Here is a 19,197-nt window from a genome sequence, read left to right on the forward strand (position 1 = left end):
GGATTTAACATGAAATAACTTATACAAGAAGACTTACTTAAAACATATATTAGGACATAAAACGTATAATTACATATTTTACATTTAAAATTGATCTTAACATGTGAAATGAAGACACATGAAAAGCGATGAAAAGAGGATGGCAGTCACTCGGTTGAAGACGAAAGCTGGTCCCTGATGATGCGTCTTCTGTACGATTTGTCCTCTATGAACTTTTTGTAGTCCACATCCATCTCCTGGACATTGTGGAGCATCTCCATGGGCAGTAATCTTTCCCCTATTCTGAGCCTCCACGCCACAGACTGCAGAGAGGGGAGGGCTCTTAAGAGTTTTGGGGGGGGGATCCTCCAATTGCACATCTGCCAAAAATTTGGCGTATTGACTTCACCCGCTATCATTTTAATTGACACGAGCAAGCGGAGGGCAAATATCCGTTTGGAGACTTTTCTGTAATTTAGAAGTTGGGTGATATCTGAAGTATATGTGAGTGGTGGCAGTTTATGCTTGAAGAGGACCCGCCGAAGAAGCCAGTACTCATCAGATGCAATGGTTTTTAGGGTGGTTTTGCATAACTGTGTTGGAGTGTACTAAAATACAAACGGCGCGTCCTGGTCAGGTCAGGTCATTGGTTTTGGTGTCTGGAAGGTAGAAAGGCGCAATTGAAACTACTTTCTTCGCAGCTATATTATTATTATTATTATTATTATTTCCCCTTGATTGGGAGTTCCACCTCGTGACGGGTACTGCTACCAAGTACACAGGGTGGTTGTTGTTATGTCTGGTGTTACTGTTGGTCGAGGAACTCTTTGACAATCCTGCAGGCGTTCAGGATTGCGACTTTCTGGAGTTCCTTGTACGTGTTCGCTGGGAGACCTATTGCTGCTGGGCTGTTATGTAGGGACTTTGGCACCATACCGGTGGTTGACACGATGATTGGGATGGTTGATACTCCTTCCAAATGCCACATCTCTTTGATCTCCTGTCTTAGGTATGTGTACTTCCTAATTTTTTCCCCATGGGTTTTCTGCAGGTTGCCAGTGTTGGGCATCGCTATGTCAATCAGATAGGTAGCCTTTTCCTTCTGGTCCACAAGGGTTATGTCTCGTCTGTTGTGCGAGATGGTCTTATCCGTTATTATGGCGCGGTTCCAGTACAGCTTGTGGGTTTGGGTCTCTAGTGATGCCTGGGGTTCGTACTTGTAGTATGGTACACTTTCTTTGGTCAACCAGTATTTCCTCGCAAGCTTCTGATGTATTATCCTGGCTTCCTGGTCGTGTCTACGAGTGTACTCAGTTTGGGTGATCACCTTGCATCCTGCAGTGATGTGTTGGATCGTTTCGGAGGTCAGGTGGCATTGTCGATATGTGTCATCTAACACTCCGGGCTCCTTGGCAATGTATTTTCTATAGGTCCCGGTGTTGATTACCTGGTGTTGGATGGCGAGCTTGAATCCTTCAGTCTCGGGGAACAGTGTTCCGCTCGTGAGCCATGCATTGCAAGAAATTTTGTCTATGTGATCTTGATGGAGGTCATTGTAGTGCGTCATTGACGGATATATTCATGAACTTATATTTCTACCTTACAACTGTTAACTTAGAAACTAAACGTTGTTCTTAAATTAGTAATAATATAGAATGTATAAAATAGTATTAACAATATATAAATTTTTTTTCTTTCTTTCTTTTTTTTTTACATAGAAAAATTTATTTATTTATTATTATTATTTTTTAAAAATTTTTATTTATTTATTTATCTTTTTTTCCCCTCGGGTTGGACAGCCTGAGGGCTCCTGTCCATTGGTATTGCACTCCTTCCACTGGACGACAAATTGGTGCAGCAGCACAAGATAATTGAACCAGGCACAACTCGTCATACTCAGAAATGGGCAGTGATTGACACGGTGTTGATCACTGTGGAATGTAGACAGTTACACTCTCTCTCTCTCTCTCAACACAGATTTTCCAACGTGGAGTTCAACTAAACACGTAGGTGGCCCCCAAAACAAGTACATCCGCACACATACATACATGTCTTTTCTTTAGTATATCTTTCATTGTGTTTCATTGCTTGCAAGTGAAGCTGTATAAATTAAAATTGTTTCTTACGCAGAATGCGATGAATGTAAATAGAAAGGTTTGTATATATGAAATAAAAATGTATGAAAAAAAAAAGGTCATTGTAGTGTCTGTCGTGGAATGTCTTCTCTGCTTTGTGGCTTCGTTTCTGGTCCCGTGTGGATGGGAGAGGACTCCTCGCTAACGTTGAGTGAGGTGTATTTGCTTGTCTATCTTCCTTATGGCCTGGAGGGGCGCCATATAATAATAATAATTTTATTGTTATTATTATTATTTTTATTAACAGCTACAAAAAATAGACAGCAATGAGGGAACAACTACAAAGCATTATTACTCTGCTCCAAAGCCGAAGCTTTGAGTACAAAGTAAAGAAAGAAGTTAATGCGCATAAAGAGGACATATAAATTGAATCGATGTAATCCCATTGAATATTTATAATGTACACCCCTCTAGCCCAAAGAAGCTGCTCCGGGGGTGCCCACTGATGCCAAATAAAAAGATGTTAATAATAATAAAGATATTAAGGAAGTTATTATTAAAATGTTACGACGTTCGAAGAAATGCTTTTTGCGCGACCAACAAATCTTCTGGATTTCTTTTAATCTGCGAGAACACGAGTTCTCCTTTGAGAGGACAATCCTTCTTAAGTCAGTGAAAGACGAGGTCTCGTTTTAATTCAAATTGCAGTTTTAATAGCGGCATCAATGAGATTCGCAAAAAAAGCCCTCGTTGGAGATTGGGTCTGTTTGCTTTCGTTTCTTTTCTGAGAAAAATGTTTTCTCTTCAGCCGAGCGCTGTTGTCCTTTTTTGTATAATTAAGCGCTCGTGATCCGGACTGTGTTCTCGGCGTGGGGTTGCTCTGTCGAATCGATTCAAAAGAATCTAATCAAGTTTTTATGCCGGGAAACGGTTTACGCTTTCAGAACAGAGATTGAGGACTTTAAATTTAATGTGTTTACTCTTTGCGACGCACACTATCGTAATCATCTTATTATTTATACCAGGTTATTAATGGTCGCGCCGACTGTCTTCGGCGACTGCCTAAAATAAATTTCGGCTCTTCTCGCAGTAAATTAGGCGCCGTGTAAACCAAACACGGTTTTTCATTTCGCTCGGAGTCACAGCGCGATAATTTAAAAACCAAAATCTGGTTTCACTTACTCTTTTAGGAAATATTTCTTATTCATTATTTTGAGATGCAATCGCGGTTTCGATTTTAATACGCTTACTAAATCTTCAGATGTCATGTCCATATTAGAACAAGACGACGTGGAGAAATACAACCGGATTTCTTTTCTCGCTCAAAGAATCGAGTCCTTGCTTCTTCACAAAAGATTTGAATTCCATCAAATGCATTTTTGATGTCTCGGGTTTTAAGACTTCCCCGAATACCATTTCATAGCAACACCACAGCAATCTCGGGGCTTCGGCCACGTACAAATTATATCCGCCATTTCTGTATTGAAAAGTGTCTCCTTCTCCCTGTCTGGAATTGCCATAAAAGTACTCGGAGGCATTCGTGCTTTTGCAAACTGCTTTATTGTTATTTCGGTTCGCATTTAAAGCAACGATATTTATTTTAATGCAATTCAAATTTACAAACCTAAACGTTTAGTCCTTGGTACATATGCTGTTACAGATTGATCGAAGCCCCTTCTTTACACAGCGCCCTCGTGAGTAGTACATTTGGTAGAATCGCCATCCTCCCCACACCGGTTGGAAAAGATCCCAGTTCGAGAGCCCTCGATTACGTGCGGAATCTTTAAGGGCCCTTTTCACAACGTGGCTCAGTTAGTCGGTATCAGGGGAGGGTAGCGTGGTTTTTTTCTCTCGGAAACTCGGATTTTTCATCCTTCAAAAATAAAAACGACCTCGGAACAATACCATTTCCAGATAGTATACACGGAGCAACGTGTTCTTTGTCGCTGATGCTCCTGAAACCCCACAACAACAACAACAACAACAACAACATTCCTTACAGCGACAGAGCCAATGCCATAGATTTCGATTTTCCAAAATTCGTGATATTTTTGAGCTGAATTTTAGCTTTGATTAGAAAAATCCAAATCGTGTTTACCCATCAACTCCAGATTTTCTACTTCGCTCGCGATTCACATAAACCTGTTTAATATAATTATGGAAGGACGTTGTTTTTCATTAAGATCATTTACGCTATACTTAATACCAATCATATACCATGTAATAATGCACGCCATTAGCCCAGGGCTCCCTGCACATGAGCATCCAAACTGAATCAGACTATGGCCGTTATGGTGGGACCTCACTCTCTCTTTCCCAGGATTGAACATCCATCGCAAAGGATTAAATTAAATATCTTTATTGCAGGCAGTGATTGGTTCCATGATTGCCTGATGCAATAATACCCACAACATTAAATTAACATTAAATAACTTATACAGGAAAAATTACTTAAAACATATATTAGGACATAAAACGTATAATTACATATTTTACATTTAAAATTGATCTTAACATGTGAAATGAAGACACATGAAAAGCGATGAAAAGAGGATGGCAGTCACTCGGTTGAAGACGAAAGCTGGTTCCTGATGATGCGTCTTCTGTACGATTTGTCCTCTATGAACTTTTTGTAGTCCACATCCATCTCCTGGACATTGTGGAGCATCTCCATGGGCAGTAATCTTTCCCCTATTCTGAGCCTCCACGCCACAGACTGCAGAGAGGGGAGGGCTCTTAAGAGTTTTTTTGGGGGGGATCCTCCAATTGCACATCTGCCAAAAATTTGGCGTATTGACTTCACCCGCTATCATTTTAATTGACACGAGCAAGCGGAGGGCAAATATCCGTTTGGAAACTTTTCTGTAATTTAGAAGTTGGGTGATATCTGAAGTATATGTGAGTGGTGGCAGTTTATGCTTGAAGAGGACCCGCCGAAGAAGCCAGTACTCATCAGATGCAATGGTTTTTAGCGTGGGTTTCGTCGCCGACGCCCAGATTTCTGACCCGTAGGTGATGGCTGGCTGCAGAAACCGGTTTATGTATTGGAGCGTGTACTCAGGCTCTGTAACATCTTGATCTGCAGACCTTGTTGCGAATATCTGCAACATGGTGTTTGAAACTGAGTTTAGGGTCGAATATAACGCCGACATCTTTGTGCTTGATGACTGGGGTGATGGAGGTTCCGTGGATTTCCAGGTTTAGTTGCGTTGGGTTTGATTTGAGGGAAAATACCATTTGTGCAGATTTCTTTGGATTTATTTTAGGAGAAAACTGTGCCAAGTATGTAATCAGATTCTTAAGGCTGTTGATAATGGTTTCAGAAACAGAATCAGGTCGGGCGGTCCCGTTGATCAGATAGAGGAGCTTCAAGTCGTCTGCATAACTGATAAATTCTGTTTGCTGACGCAGGTATGGGTGAATGGCAGCCGTAAAGAGAAGCCCTGAGAGAACTCCGCCCTGGGGTACACTTACACAAACTTTCCTTGTGTAAGATTTTTTATTCACAGTCAAGTGAAGGACCCTGGTCGTAAGTAGCGACCAGGGTCCTTCACTAGACGGATCGACGATCCGTCACCAGCTATGTGGACTCCTACTAGACAATGATCTCTCTGGACGGGACTCTTTCTCCCATGTGCGATCCAACGACTGGACATGACCACAGCAGCTCTGCTGCAGCACGCCGCCTGGCGTTCTGAACTGGGCACCTTTGCCCAGTTCACTTTTAAAACCCTATCCCTAAGCTGGGAAGGGAAGAAATGGGCCTCTGTCTCATCCCCTCCCCTGCCTTCCCCCTTTTTCCCTGGTGGGGCTTGCTTGGGATTGACACTCCTGGGATCGCCTTCTCTTTCGTTCCCATACTTCTACTTGTTCCTCCCAATCTTCAGTCATCCCCCACTCTACCTTTACCGACCGACCGTGAATGTCCCACTGCAAGCTGTTAAACTTCAAAGTGAAAAATTAACTAACCTTCATTTAAAACCTATCTCGGCCTTACCTAAACCTCTAGTGTCTATCCCCCCCTTTTTTTAGCATTGGCCTTAGCCATTGAAATCTCAGGAAATTAGGTGGCAGGGCCTGCCAGAGTAAATAATTGTAATAATTGTAAATAATTGTAATACTGGTGTACCTGGTCTGCCTCCACGGGGCCGAGTGTGGGCAACGTTGGGCCTCAGTAGGGGTCCAGCGGCTAAATGACCAGATGAACAACGGTACACATGTACAAAATCCATACACTTTTAAATCTCTGGCCTCAACAGTGTTCTGTTTCACATGACAATGTATACTATGCGGAGATGGGGGAAACCCCTGGTGCCGTTTGACACGAATACACTTTACACTTTACTTACCACGTGAAATTATTATTATTATTATTAAATCCGTTTATTAATAGCAAGCGATTGCTTTCACCCCTTTTACACAGCCAACCGGCTAGAAGGGTGTACAAAAATGCAAGAGTGGCAATTTCTACAATGCAATATTTACAAATCACGTTTACAATATTTACAGAAGTGCGAATCATTTACAGTATTATTTACAGAATGTAATTATCGACAACTTACTTTAGAAGAGGAAATTATTCACAGTACCATTTACAAGTAGATAATGTCCAACAGCTATTTTATATTTTGGTCATTTCTTCCTATTCATAAAGTTCAAATTCCTAGCTTCTTCTTTCTAGTTCAAGCTTCTTCTTCTTCATACTTCTATAGTTCAAGCAAGCTGTAAGCTTCAGAGAGGAGGCTCTTCACTCTGTACTGCTTGCCTTCACAGTATTTCACAAGGTGGTCTATTGACAATGAATTGAAAAGGTTCACTGCTTTGTTCGGAAAGACAGCACAGGTTGGACAGTGTAGAATGCAACGGTAAGTAGGGTTTGTGATTACTGCGTCCAGCACGTGGAATACCGATAACTCCGTAAAGACTGGGGGCGTCAATCACACCAGTTAGCATCTGAGACAGAAGAAGAATATTCCTGGATGCAATGTGAACTCTCCAGGGAGTGATATTTGAGTTCGCAAATAAAACAGCCCTGGGATCAGATGGTGAATGCGTTGCCCGTGACCCTGTTCATCCAATCCATCGCATTACCCGCTACTCGACTGCCAGGAATCTGTTTCTGTACGAGGTCGGTGCAGAAGACCACATTGGTGATGCATACACGTGATCACAATGGGTTCTATGCACCGCTCGACGTATCCTCCGACTACATCGACGTGCAGTAACCCCGTCAGCTCTTGTCGAATTGTACACATCGCCGAAAAGTCGTAGTTTCATGGTCGAAAAATGGTTCTAAAAAGTGAGGCCGGCCCTCGTCCCAAGTGAAGCCGAGGTCGGTGTGAGACTTCACTTTCCTTATCTGCACTCCGTTGTGATGTCATTTTTGATTCTCTTTTTTTGTAAATGTGATTTGGGCTGATTTAGATATTTTTAGCTCCAGACCTATCTGCAGTAGATAGGTTACAAGGCTGTTGATCAGGTGGGTTTGTTCGGGGTCATTTGATTTTATATATAATTTGAGGTCATCTGCATATGATGAGAAATCAGTGTACCTTGGGAGGAAAGGTTCAATAGCCGCGGCAAACCATAAACCAGACAGCACGCCTCCCTGCCGTACTCCCCGCGTTATAACACGCTCCTGTTTGAAGGATTTATGGCTGATGATGAGTTGTCTTGGCTTAAGGATGAGGTTGATGGTTTTTACCAGGTTCCCAGTAATGCCAAAGTACTTTTCTAGAACTGTAGATGAGAGAAGGAATTGAGAGCGTATCATAAGCAGATGAAATATCAAGGAAGATGACGTCCAGCGGAGATTTACCATTGAGAGCAGTTTGAATTTTAAACAGGGTGTCTAGTAAGTTTCTATACGTAGATCCTTTGGGGATCACGGTATGCAGATGTTTGGGTCTGTGAGAGAAGCATTGTTCGATCAGTGCTGATGAAATAGTTTTCTCAAAAGCCCACCGAGATCGGTCTGAAGTCCTTAGGTTCTTTAGGGTTTCTTGTTTTGGGTATGGGTTGTACCCTGTAGTGATTCCACATTGTCGAGATTGATCCGGAATTTAATATCTGATTAAAGATTGACACAATGAAGGCACTGCACACTTTAACCATGAATAGAGGGAACCGTCAGGACCAATTGTAGTTTTATTGTAGATATTAAGCAAACGTCTAAACCGCTATACATTAAGATGACGTTTCAGGCATCTTGCCGATACCCATCATCACACCATGTAAACGTGTTTAGACACATCTAGACCTGCAAATCAGGAAGCTATAAAAACATACCTTCCGTATTAGGATGTTTTTTTGGCGCGCTTGTGCTAACATGTGTTTCTCACGTGATGTTTTCACTCCAGAAACAGCACGGCCTTAGTGGCGAGTTTGCGGTCGTCTATGCCTGACAGAAGGACGTAGCCTCACTTATTTGTGTTTTTACTTATTTTTATTGGTACATATTTAGAGTACCGTGTGAAAATAGACCAAATAGAAGTACAGAAATAAACCAGAAGCACCACCACCGATTTATTTTTTTATTTGTAAAAAATTGAGCCATGAGAGAGAGAGAGAGAGAGAGAGAGAGAGAGAGAGAGAGAGAGAGAGAGAGACTATCAGAAGGGTCTCTTAAATGCAGAGTGGGTTTACCATTCATCAACGATTACACCGATCTGCATTTTAAATTGATGTGGCACGAGCGAGTCGCTCAGAAATAAAAAAACTTTGAAACGTCAACGAAAATCCAAACATTTCTCCTCTCACGCGGTTGCTCCCCTCATGGCCGAATATTCTCCTCCGAATCCAATAAAGAAACTTGGCGGGAATTAAAATAACTGAGAGACGCCGAGAAAGAGCTGTTTTGGCAGGGGTTTCTCTTGGCGGAAAACTTCGCGGAACAAGATTGACCCCGGGGTGGCTGCGGAGAAATAATCGAAGCTGCTTCAGCACATTTTGCGATCATTGCCCGGATTTCTTATCGCGCCTCGAAGGAAAGGCCCCGCACGCATTTCTGACATCCACGCTTTGCGAAAACATCAATTTATGACTGCCTTCGAAGCTCTATTTGCATACCTGTGACACTTACATAACCCCGCTGAGACGTGTCGCTACGGCAACTCAAATGGGTAACACGATCGAGGTGAAACGTCCCCCCGCATATTTCAGGTGCGCGCCGATGAGTTTGACAGCTTTAAACGCGACACTTTGCAATCCTGGCGCGTGCGAGATGAGAAAAAGCAGAGGCAGAAGACAAACTCGCACATTGGAACGGATCGAAAATGCATTCCTGGCATTTTCTGTTGGCAACAACGGCTTCGGAGCACTCTTCAATTTCGCGAGATCTTAGGAAGAGAACCCCGGAGATACTGTTGAACCAAACTAATGAGGAACACTGCGAAGATAAACAGAAATCTTCAGTTATTCGGCTTGTTGATTATCCCGTGTTCCTCACCTTAATCAAAGAAGGCTTCCGGCATCCAGCGTTGTCAAACAGGTCACCTGATTCGATTTCCATGACCGATTTATTACTACCATTTCAATCTATAAGCAGTGGAGTACATCTACTGGAATGTTCGCTGTGACTGCATCCATCAACATTTATTTACCCAGTCCGTTCAAAGCTTTAAACATCTCAATGAGGTCTACTATTTCCAAAACTGAAGACTTTCTTCGGTAGTGCACCGTTTTGTTTCCTTCACCAGTCTCGTTGCCCTTCTCTGCACCCGTTCCAGCAGATCCACTGCTTCAGGTTCTGTATTCAATTTGAACGTTGAAGACCAACATTTTCCAACCAATGGTCTCTAGCTTTGCGAAATAGTTCTTCTTATGTCGTAAGACCCCCAGCCCACTCTTTGATGTTACCAAGACACCTTTTCTTTGTCTTCCTTTTGCTTTTTTGCCTTTAATCTTCCCTTGCAGGATTAGTCGCTCCAGGTCATATTGTGGGACTCGAGGTAGGCAGTCTTTCTCTTTGCAATTGTAGTTAGTAGTGTCCTTGTGGTCCTCGCCATCTTAAGGACTCCTGCATTGGTGACCCGATGTGTCCACGGAACTTTGAGTATTCTCCTGAGCGTCCACATCTCGAAGACTTCCAGTTTCCTGATTTCCGCATGTCCCGGGTCTCATCCACATCCTTCTTAAAACGAGGTTTCCAACCCTCTACCTCCTGGTCCCTGCTGGCAAAATTCCCGGCGACTTTGATACACCGCAGTTTGAATTCTGTTAAGCGACTGCTAAAACTATCGCGCTCAACGGCTGCTGCTCATAATTTTTTTTTTTCAATGTTTTCGCTTGTAAAAGATTGACCAGAGTCCAAGGAAACAATTCGCCATTTATTGTGGCTCTCGAGTGATTTTTATTGTTCTGCGTGATTACTTTAGTGATCAGCGAACTCTCTTCCGGCACATTTATCGTTTTTTGGTACTTGACCTTATGCGACCTCCGTGGTAATCTTGGGAATATTGGAAACAGGAATGAATTTAAATTTTTTTGCCATTCCGTTCTTTGTACACCAATGTGTTGTACGTTTAAAGAAAACAGGAAACCGACGAGAACTCAGTCGTCTTAATCAGAAAATTCATTTATTTCAATGGGCAGTCTGACGAACAACCTCGTTGGTGATGTAATTGATGATCCATCGCTGGAACGGATTCATTACCTCCATAAATAATGAATTTGCCTTTCAGAGGATCGTGAGAAATACTATCAAACGTTTTTCTATGATAGGTAGATCACATCAATGTGTCATCCACTGCGAAAGTTGCCATAAATTTACTTCCATAAGACTTCTGTAGCTGCTACGGATCTTGCCGTACTGCTTCCTGTCAAAGAAAGGATTTTTTGCATTCTCTGATCCGCTTTGTAAGGTTGGCCAATGAGTTCAGAGTACAACTCAGCATACCGTTGTGAATGATATCTTCAGCTGGTTTCTGCGAAGAGGAAGGGGAAAGGTTGGTAACAGTTTGATAAATGCCTTCTACTTCCGGAAAATTGTCGAACAGCGGAAGGCTGATTTTGGAGGACCTGTCTCGCGCATTTTTCCCATGCCACTTTCAAATGAGAAGCGGTGAAACAGATTTCAAATCAGCCAAAAGGGTGTAGACGATCGAGGCCAGCTTGAGTTGTGTCCAGGAGATTTACTTCGCTGCCGGGCTGGAGGAAGTCGAAATGATTCGCAGTGATTTCGGGAGACCTGAGATGGAACACAACTGAGGCAGGCAACAAATTCAACAATTTTTGGACATAAATAAGGCTGGAACTTGTTAATAATGACAGACATGCAGTGCGCGGCGTCGTTGAAGCGACCACGTGACTTGCATGAATTTCGGCGAACAGCGACAGAAAGGAAGTCGCAGTTCCTGTTCTCGGCGTAATGGCGGTGCACTACATCTCACGAGCTATTTGCACACGAGCACACTGATAATTGCGCAGCTAATACAATGCTGTGGAATTACGAATTGCACGGTATTGTATTCGCTTATATTTCAATCAGGAATAATTGCACAATTAACCCTAATTCAAATATAAATCATCCACATATTAAAAAAACATGTAGCAAATTAAAAGAACTTTATATTTGCCCATCTTCTCTAATATGATTTATTCTAACCTTCATTCAATTTATTGATTTATTGAAACTATCCACATGTACCAGATAGAAGATTCATCCAACAATCAACTACACTCTGGCTGAAGGCAAATTTCTGCACCTGCACCTTGGAACCATTTTTGCTTCGATTTGAATTTATGCTCCTCAGGTGCGTAATCTGAGCAAAGAGGCCATCGGCATTCAGTTTTCTAAAGTCATTCAAAGCCTTAAACAGCTCAGTTAGATCACCTCACGGGTGCCTAGTCTCCAGACGCTGCAATATGCAGAAGTGAAGCATTTCTTGACAAGATTATACTTTCCTTCCTCCTCACCAAACGCATTGTCCATCTCTAGACCCATTACAGCAGATGTACATCCTTTCTAAAATGAGGCCTCCAGACCTGAATACAGTACTGAAGATGCTGTCTAATCATCGCCTTGTGCAATGGGATAATAACCTCCTTATCCTTACTAGCCAGGGATAAGAAGGTGATACAGAAGCCTTGTTAATGATATACAGGTATCTGAATATCATTAACAAAACCCCATGACCTGACTCTTGTTGTTTTTTGGTTTTTTAGGAGCATTAGCAACTTAGGCCCTATTGCTCCCGGGATATACGGTGGTTATTCCCTGACCTTTCCACATCCTCTGTATTTGGTGGCCACGGGCTCGAACCCCGGTCTAATCAAGAAGCGTGCGCTACGCACTGCTGATCCTGCCTTTTGTCATAGTGAAGACTATGACAAAAGCCTCTACATGCAAATGGAATGGGCAAGTAAGCTTCAATGCCTTATTATGGGTGATTTCAATTTGCCTCTAATTGATTGGAGTAAATGGGAAGGAAACTCGACATGGGGAACAAAATTTTTAAATCAACTAGATGACTGTTATTTGTATCAACATGTCAGGGAAAGTACTAGAGAAAAGAATATCCTAGACCTCATCATCACACATGAATCAGATGACATAACAGGGCTGACAGTAGAGGAACCAGTAGCAGGAAGTGATCACGGAGTGAGTTCTACGGTGGATGATGACGAGAGAGGTAGCAGAAGTAAAAGGCAAAGGAATGGGTTTTAATTTCAGAAAAGGAAATTACGATGCCTTAAGGTACTACATGGCCTCTATTAACTGGGTAGATATCGCGCAGAGAATGAATACAATTGAACTGTGGTACGCTTTTAAAACATTAATCACAGATGCCTTGAATGCGTATATACCATTAAAAAAATACTCCACGAGAAGGGTTCCAAGTTGGATGAATAGTGAAGTTGCCACATTACTTGAGAAGAAAAAGGTGGCATGGAAAGGTTACAGAGCAATAAAAAGTACTGAAGCCTATAACAGCTACAAGATGATCTTTAATAGAGCCACAGAAAAGGTTCGACAGGCAAAGGCAGTTTATGAGAAATCACTAGCAAACAGAGCAAAGAAGAGAAGGGGGACAAGGAATTCTTCACATATATAAATGCCAAGAAGAGCAGGACAAACCAGATCTGACCTTTACGTAAGGGAAAGGGGATAGTAATAAATACACCAGCTGCCGTTGCAGATGAACTCAATAGTTATTTTGCATCGATATTTACAAATGAAAAGCCTTTTGTGGCAAGGGGAAATTGTGGGAGCAAAGTTAAAAAATATGTAATTAATGATATTGAAATTTCGCAAGATTATTTAATGAAAAAACCTTCGAGCCAACAGACCAGTAAGGCTCCTGGAGTTGATGGAATATACCCTAAAATCTTAAGAGAGGCGGCAAGCGAGTGCATTGAACCATTGAGGTTAATTATGCGAGCATCATTTGACTCTTGGGAGATTCCCTTGGATTGGAAAAGTGCAAATGTATCTCCCATACGTAAGGGTGGCTCTAAAAGTGAAGTTGGAAATTATAGACCTGTCAGTCTGACTTCAGTAGTAGGGAAAATCATGGAGGCAATGATCAAGGGTGGAATTCAGGATCATTTGGATCGAATTGAAATTCTCAAGGATACTCAGCATGGTTTTGTAAAGGGAAAATCATGTTTAACAAATCTGGTTCGCTATTTCGAAAGGGTCACTCACGAGCTGGATTTAGGGAATAATTTCGACATTGTTTATTTAGATTTCAGCAAAGCTTTTGACTCAGTCCCACATGAGCGGTTGCTTTATAAGCTGGAACAGGTTGGAATCACTGGGAAAATCCTTAGATGGATAGAAGGATGGCTTCAGGGCAGGAGGCAGAGGGTTGTGATAAATGGCTATTCCTCAGATTGGGTTGAAGTAAGAAGTGGGGTTCCCCAAGGATCAGTATTAGGACCACTGTTGTTTTTAATTTTCATAAACGAAATTGATGAAGGGATAGAGGGCGTGATGTCTAAATTTGCAGATGATGTTAAAATTGGTAGAGTAGTTAATGATCACTGTCAAGCTGAGCTTCTTCAGAGAGACCTAGATAGAATTCAGGAATGGTCAGAAAAATGGCAGCTGTGCTTTAATCAAACAAAGTGTAAGGTATTACATCTGGGAAACAGTAATCCCAAAATAACTTATTCACTTGGTGGAGTTCAACTAAACCCAGTACTGGAGGAAAGGGACTTGGGTGTTACGATACGGTCAGACATGAAATTCTCTGAGCATTGTAAACAGGTTGCAAGGAAGGCCCATGGTGTCCTATCGATGATCTATCGAACTTTTGCAAGTAGAGATAGGGACGTGATAATCCCATTATATAAGGCTTATGTTAGAACACACTTGGAATACTGTGTTCAAGTATGGAGACCGCACCTAAAGAAAGACATCGAGCTTCTTGAAAGGGTGCAAAGAAGGGTAACTCGCCTGGTGAGATCGGCAAAAGGGCGTCCTTATGAAGAAAGACTTCGAATATGTGGGTTGCAGAGTTTGGAAACTAGACACCTTAGAGGAGATTTGATTGAGGTGTTTAAGGCTCTGAGAGGCATCAGTAAAATGAATGAGGACAAAATTTTCAAGATTATAAATGATGCTAGAATTAGGGGACATAAATTCAAGTTACGGGGGGAAATGTTTAGATTGGATTGCAGGAAGTTCTATTTTAGCCAGCGAGTTATAAATTACTGGAATAAGTTGCTTTCATGGGTGGTAGAGGCCGACAGTTTGGGGAAATTCAAAGGTCATCTGGATAGTACTTTCGGGTAAGGGAAGCGCATAGGATGATAGGTTTAATTTCCTTTTTATTTATTTTTTATTTCATTTTATTATTTTTATTTATTTATTAATTATTATTATTTATTTAATTTTTGTTTTTATCATTGTTTTGTTCGGATTTTTTTTTTTTTTTTTTTTTTTGGCTGGTGCAGCATAAGCCATAGGCTTTCTTGCACCGTTACTAATACTAATACTAATACTGCCCACCTGGCTATGGAGGCGCCATGACCTGACTGAACAGTTCAAAGAATTTCAAGGTGGATTGCACAATTACCCCCAGGACGTTTCATTTTCTTCTACCCCGTTTGTAGTATCGCGCATTTTTTTTATTTTTTATTATTATTTTATATATATATATATTTTTTTATTTTATTTATTTTTTTTTTATTATTATTATTTTATATATATATATATATACGTGTGTTATTTATTATTATTATTATTATTTATTTTTTTTTTTTTTAAGCTCTGGATTGGGCCCCCAGAGGGTTTTTTTTTTTTTTTTTTTTTGTTGTCTCATAACCTGAGACCTTATGCGTCCCATCTACTGGAAGTGGCCCACCTTCCCGTGGTGTGGACGAGTATCTAGAAGCAGCCTTCCTGGTGATAGCTGCTTCTCGGTAGCTAAGAGGTCAGCATAACACAACAACATAACATGCATTAAACTACATGAACATTGCACTATATTACACGCTGGCCTGTTTTGCAGAGTCTGTTCAACGTACAAAGAAACGAGGTGGATTTGAACGGACGTTCTAGGAGCCACCCTACCTATACACACACATGTCCACATGTAGTATCGCGCAGTTGTAACTTACTGTGGGATTACTGCTACCCATATGCAGTACCTTAACTATATGCAGTACCTATGTCAATGCTTAACTTCAACTGCCATTTCTCAGTCCGTTGACCCAATTTTTCTAGATCTTGTTGCAATAATCACCCTGATGACTGTTGTTAACCACCTTTCTATCATCAGAAAGCTAAGTTCGCGCACAATTGCTTCATACTCTCCTCACAAAACATACACAAAGACATCTTGGCGGCATCGTATTCGTGCCCGCCACAGCTAGGAGGCCAGGGGCTTAAAGTTCTTCGTCCGATCACTTTGCACTCTCCTACTCTCAATGTGAAATGCTTACCCTGCTGAGGGGTTCTCTTTTTAGTGCAATTGACGGTTTTTAATGTTCCGCGCAGAGATGTGGGGCTCCAAAAACCTTGATGAGGACTGAGAAGAAAGATGTGTGGTTGTGCTCAATGCGGAAATAACTCATTTCCTTTGTCTTCTGTTGTGCAGTTCATCCAACTCTCTTACCCCTTCCCACAATCATATATTCTTCTAAAAGAAGGAAGGAAGGATTAGCCTGCGCACTATCACTTTCTCTCTCTTTTTCTATATGCATGCTGTTTAGTGTCGGAAGCTCTACACCGAAGGGACGGCAAAAGTCTCTTCCCCCCCACCCAGCCTTCGGATCCGTTCTCTTTTTCGTGGCAACTCTATTGTGAGCGAAGATGTTTTCTGTTTCATAATTACCGACGCATGCGCTTAATTCCCGCGAGCTTCGTGAGATACACAATAAAGACTAACCGGAAGTTCCATTAAGTCTCTCTAATCTCTTCCGGTGCGGGCTTTATCTCGAGGTGAAATTCACGGGTTCGTTAGAAGCTCAGAACGCGGCAAGAAGTTCTCTTCAGGAAAACTGGAGAGTCGCGAGGGGCGAAAAGTTCGGTTTTGCGCTGCGACGCTTTCAAATATTCGCTGTTTGACTTCGGCGCCATTTTCGATGGGAAAAAGATTTTCCGCCTTTTGTTCAATCGATTTCTGCTTTGGCGGGCGATTCCTTTGTGAGGTGCCGTCTGCTGATAATCCCCAAGGGGAGGGGCGGAGAGTGGCGAACCTCGCTAACTCGGTAAAATCGAACCTCGTACGTATCGTTTGACGAAGTTATTTCCTTCTGACCGTTGGCGGCCGGCAATGTAGGTCACAGGTCAGCTGTGTTTCGTACGGCGATAGTGCGCCACGTGGAAATCCCTCGCACTGCCAAAGACGGTCGATATCCGCTGTGTGCGGTCTGCTAAGTCCTCCGCGATCTCCGAATCGGGATTTATTCGTTTCGATCGACGGATATTTTGACAGAGCAGCGAGATAAAAGTGTCCGCAAGTGCTGTCGGCGAAAGAAGTCGCTAAAGAGCGAGCATTTGGAGACAATCATTCCTTATTTGAAGACAACCCCTGATAAATCTTCCCCTTTTCGCTCTCTCGAGGAAAGAATTCCTCTCGCGCCTTTCTACAACGATGTTCGGGGCAGCGAAGAGGTTTCCCGCTCGAGGGGACGCAAAAACATCCTTCGGGTCACTCCCGGTTCTTTGGGGTTTCGGCAGCGCGCAAAGAAAAACAAGTTTCAGCGACCGAATGCCGTGCGCGTTGATGAAGAAGCGTCCGTCTGTCGGCCATCTTCGTTTTCAGTTTCGTCTTCAGACCAAATGAGACGCTTCTTAATCTTCGAAACACTTTAAGCGCACTTTGAGCGAGCGTCAAGGAGATAAAATTGAACTTTCTGCACGAGATTTATTCGTTTGCGTCGAGCACATAAAAGGGACTTCTGCTCCAAACCCGGAAACAGATCCTCGATGGCCAAATCTCAAGCGGGCAAAGTGCACTTTAATACGGGCAGTAAAGTCAAAAACTGTGTCTGTTTTCTACAAATAATGTGAAAATATCTTTTTATGAATGATTTAATCGAAAATTATTCCGCTGTGGGCTGTGGGGGATGAACCCGAATTCGATGTGGGGTCCGTTCCCAAAGGCCCTTGTCCACAAGCGGCTGGCATTGCTACCGCGAAGGGTACATTGTATACATCCTTTTGTACGCGATGAAGATTATAAAGACCACCATGTGTACAAAATCTGTACAATTTGTTCCATTACACGTCACAAACAAACTCCCTCGGGGGGAGGTTGTCGCTACTACTAGAACTCCACAAGGTGCCATGACTACAAACTGGGAAAGCACCATAAACAATATTCTTGACGTGGTCTTTCAACCACCGGCTGAACCACAGACTGACGATCAGAAGAAAATGTGCCAAGATAATGCGACCTACAATAACCAAGCAATGGAAATGCTTTTCACCAGGGAGGAGCTAACTGCAGCATCATCAACTATCAGAGGAAATAAATGCCAAGGGCCAGACCTGCTAGAACCAGAAATTGTTAAAAAGACAGTGGAACATGCCCCTGACCTGATGCTAAATCTTTACAACAAATGCCTCCAGCCAGGAGCCTTTCAACAACAAATGCCTCCAGCCAGGAGCCTTGTATATGATATATTGTATATGATATACAATCATATATTCTTCTAAAAGAAGAATATATGATTGTATATCATATATTCTTGGAATATATGATATACAATCATGGAATCTTGGAAGGTTGCCAATGTCAAACTTATCCTAAAAAATCCTTCCAAGTCGCCTATCTTCCCAGTCTCTTACAGGCCTATAGATTTGCTTTCCGTGGTCAGCAAGCTCTTCGAGCGTCTATTACATGCTCGTCTCCAACTTCACTACAATACTGCAGGACTAACAACGCCCAACCAGTTCAGCTTTCGACTGGGTCATTCTGCCATAGATGCCCACCAGCACCTCCTAGGCAAAGTGGAGAACTGCAACAGAAAATACTTCTTGGTGATCTCTGTGGACTTCGCTGGGGCATTCAACACACTTTGGTGACCGAGCGTCCTGGCCAGACTTAGACCGGCAAATCTTCCCTGCAACCTCTACCACACCTTACAGAACTACCTATCCAACAGATTCATAGTAGTGAATGTGCTCTATCAGACACTCTCTAGAAGCATCCACCGGGGCTGCCCGCAGGGTCCGGTCCTGGGACCATTCCTATGGAAAGTTGTCTTGGACAGCTTCCTCGTCTCGGACCTCGGAGAAGTGGATGCTCAAGCATTTGCTGCTGATGACCTCATTCTCTCCGTATCGGCGAACTCAAGGGCTAAAATGGAAGAATCTGCAAACCTGGCCTTGGAACTACTGCAGAACTGGGCAAAACAAAATTACCTGAGAATATCAGCAGAAAAAACCAACTCAGCCTTGCTGAAAGCGAATTTGGACCTACGACGGCCTCCTCAAATTAAAATAAACCAGACGATAATAAAATTCTCCAAACAACTCAACTATCTAGGGTTCATCCTAGACCACAACCTATCCTTCAAAAACCACCTATAAAACATCCGAACCAAGATTACGAAATATGCTGCCCTCGTTGCTAGGGTGGATCGAAGGGACTGGGGCCTTGGCCGGCGTACGCTACATATCTTCTACAAAGCCATATTCATACCTATCACCACATATGCCTCTGGCGTATGGTATCACAAGGCTACT

This window comes from Mastigoproctus giganteus, chromosome 1 (assembly GCF_048544385.1).
Source record: "Mastigoproctus giganteus isolate SK-2022 chromosome 1, ASM4854438v1, whole genome shotgun sequence".
Taxonomy (NCBI): Eukaryota; Metazoa; Arthropoda; class Arachnida; order Uropygi; family Thelyphonidae; genus Mastigoproctus; species Mastigoproctus giganteus.